This window comes from Python bivittatus, unplaced genomic scaffold (genome assembly GCF_059951505.1).
Source record: "Python bivittatus isolate LINGU-HERP-01145 unplaced genomic scaffold, Pbiv_v1 ctg000330_np1212, whole genome shotgun sequence".
NCBI classification, from domain to species: domain Eukaryota; kingdom Metazoa; phylum Chordata; class Lepidosauria; order Squamata; family Pythonidae; genus Python; species Python bivittatus.
In genome coordinates this window covers 36,930,537-36,933,802 of record NW_028277058.1, presented here as the reverse complement: position 1 = coordinate 36,933,802, position 3,266 = coordinate 36,930,537, and positions in this window count along the sequence as shown.

The window sequence follows — 3,266 nt, the reverse complement described above, 5'->3', positions numbered from 1 at the left end:
TGTTTGAACGTAAATTTTGGGACCAATTCAACTTGATCTTATAGACAAATTCAGCTCTTTCTGGAAGAAAGCCATAGCAAATGATCTCTCATGTTAACAACCTGTCAGCCAAAGCACTCCTAGTGATGGGACTAGAGCAAGCTGTTTACCAGGTAAAGCAACATCTTAGACTGTGACATACAAATGAACAGATCCAAAGTATATTATAGGAAATTTCACCTTAACTCTTTTGTTATTCCCACGTATTTTTAAAGACATTTCCTCTTCACAAGGAAAGCAATCACACTAGCAGGATTTACTGTCCTACTTACCTTACGTCAAAGCTTATGGAAGGTGGTTTAATAATATTCTGTATTTAGATCTTCCCTGCATATGCTCAGAATAGCCACTGAATCAATAGCTCACTCCCCAATTGGCAATTCATTGTGATATAATCAGGCATATGGGCTGGTCTGAATCTGAGATACACATTTTTATTAGCAGACGCTGCTACTGAAATTTCTAAGAAAATTGCTCAATTTTCCGCTATTACAATTGCCTCAGAAGGCAATAGGTTTCAACTTCTTTAGGCTTAGAGCACCTGGCTATTTGGGGGATTATAAAGATAACTATTTATTGTCTCCTATTGCTATTTATGTACACATACAAAAACACTTTTCTTTTAAATGTTAAGCTTTATATTTCCTATTTTATCCCTTCTTTTAATCTACTCACAAATAGGTACTTTCTTTTCCTTTAAATTAAAAGAATAAATAAATAAATAAATAAATAACCTGTAAATTTATAAATCAATAAATACCAAAGTAACTAGTTTCGCTAGGCTGATGTATTGAGTTTATTTAGAATTCTTTGGGTTCGATGCCTTCTACTGTTTTCCCTTTATCCCCCTTTCCCAAATACACTCCTTTGTATATCTAGCAAATTTGGCTTCATTGGGTCTATAACAGAACAGTTACATAGCTATCCCCTTGTTTCTTGGCTTTGGGCAGGAAGATCCATAAAGCTTTCTCTTACGTATTCTGAGAATGGGGCTGAATGAGAAAATCCTGGATAAATGGACTAAATACAACTCCCCAGCTGTCAGGAGGTTTTGCAGAGTAGTGGCAGCCTGTCATAATGATCTTTCAGTGGGGAACTCTGAAGAGAAGGGACATGCCAGAGAGATTTTAAATTATCCCCACCCCCACCCCGATTTGTAATGCCTCATAACTGCATAACTTCATGAAGAAGTTCCCTGTCACACAGGGGTGTCTATAGGGTGTGGTAAAAATAGTCAAAATGGTGACTGGATGGGTATGATTGAAGTTCCACCTAGTTTTTATGAGTGTGTGAGACACACATAAAAATTAAATGGAGCTTCATTAATACCCATCCCAGCCACCGTTTGGACTTTTTTTACTACACCCTGTGGACACTCCTGTTGTCACATGTGTTAGGGGAACCTTTCTCAACTGGTTGCCCTCCTGATATATTGGATTATGACTATCATAGTCACCAGAATTGAGAATTAAAAGATTTATAGTTCAGCATATCTGGAGCATATCTGACTGGAAAAGATTGCTTGAGGGCTTCCAGGTCTTTCAAAATGTACACTTTCTATTGCAATGATCATTTAGAAATTACCCAAAAATGACAAACCCAGGCTAAGAATGCCCAGTTTAAGGATGATCCATAGTTAAGAATGGAGCCTATTGTAGCAAAATTCAAGTTAAGTACACAATGATTTGAGTTAAATACAAAATGGCTGAGTTAATTACACAAAACTACTTATACATGCATTGTGATTCTAGAGTCTTAGAGGAGTAGATCCAAAAGAATAAGACACTAGTAATCAGGCTGAATCCATTTTTGGTATAATAGAGGCAGACCTCCCCTAAATCCAAACAAAAATCCAAATCGAATCAAAGAGTGAGATGCCTAAACCTATACCTAAACATAACCACCTCCCAGAGCCTTGAACGTATTACACTTTCTGGTGCCTTCTAGCCAGTAACGCCATCTATCTTTCTCCCTCTCTCTCTCCCTTTCCCTCTCCCTCTCTCTCCTGGCAATTTTGATAATATTTCATGAGTTTTACCTATGTTTTGCTGTGTGGTATTTGTTCTGAGATCTGAAATGTACTTGTTGCTCCATTCTGTACCTGAGACCCCATTTATTCAATAAGATTTGTTCAATATGAACAAATTAACTGGTTGGGTTCACATAACATGTAAAGCCAAACTCAACCATACCCCACTTGTGCAGTGTCTGTTTGTCTGTCTCCCTACCTAGCTACTTACTTACTTACTTACTTACTTTGTTGTTGTTTGTTGTTTAGTCGTTAAGTCGTGTCCGACTCTTCGTGACCCCATGAACCATATTGCGCCAGGCCTTCCTGTCCTTCACTGCCTCCCTGAGTTTGCTCAGTTTCATGCTCATTGCTTCAGTGATGCTATCTAACCATCTCATCCTCTGCCGTCCTCTTCTTCTTTTGCCTTGAATCTTTCCCAGCATCAGGGTCTTCTCCAAAGAGATCTCTCTTCGCATTAGGTGACCAAAGTATCTGAGCTTGAGCTTCATTATCGATCCTTCCAATGAGCAATCAGGGTTGATTTCCTTTAAGATTGACTGGTTTGACCTCCTAGCAGTCCAGGGGACTCTCAAGAGTCTTCTCCAGCACCACAGTTCAAAGGCATCAATTCTTCGGCTCTCAGCCTTCTTTATGGTCCAGCTCTCGCAGCCATACATTACTACCGGAAAAACCATAGCTTTGACTATGCGGATCTTTGTTGGCAAGGTGACATCTCTGCTTTTTAATATGCTATCCAGGCTTGTCATAGCTTTCCTCCCAAGGAGCAAGCGTCTTTTAATTTCATGGCTGCAGTCTCCGTCTGCGGTAATCTTGGAGCCCAAATAAATGAAGTCTGTTACTGCTTCCATTTCTACCCCTTCTATTTGCCAGGAATTGATGGGTCCAGATGCCATGATCTTAGTTTTTTTAATGTTGAGTTTCAAGCCAGCTTTCGCACTCTCCTCTTTCACCCTCATCAAGAGGCTCTTTAGTTCTTCTTCACTTTCTGCCATTAGGGTGGTATCGTCTGCATATCTGAGGTTGTTGATGATTCTCCCTGCAATCTTAATTCCGGCTTGTGATTCTTCCAGCCTGGCATTTCTCATGAACTTACTTACTTACTTACTTACAGACAGTATTTGTAAACTTCCCCAATCATACTGACTCTTGGCAGTATACTACAAAGGAACAACTGTCTGCTACAAAATACAGGGTA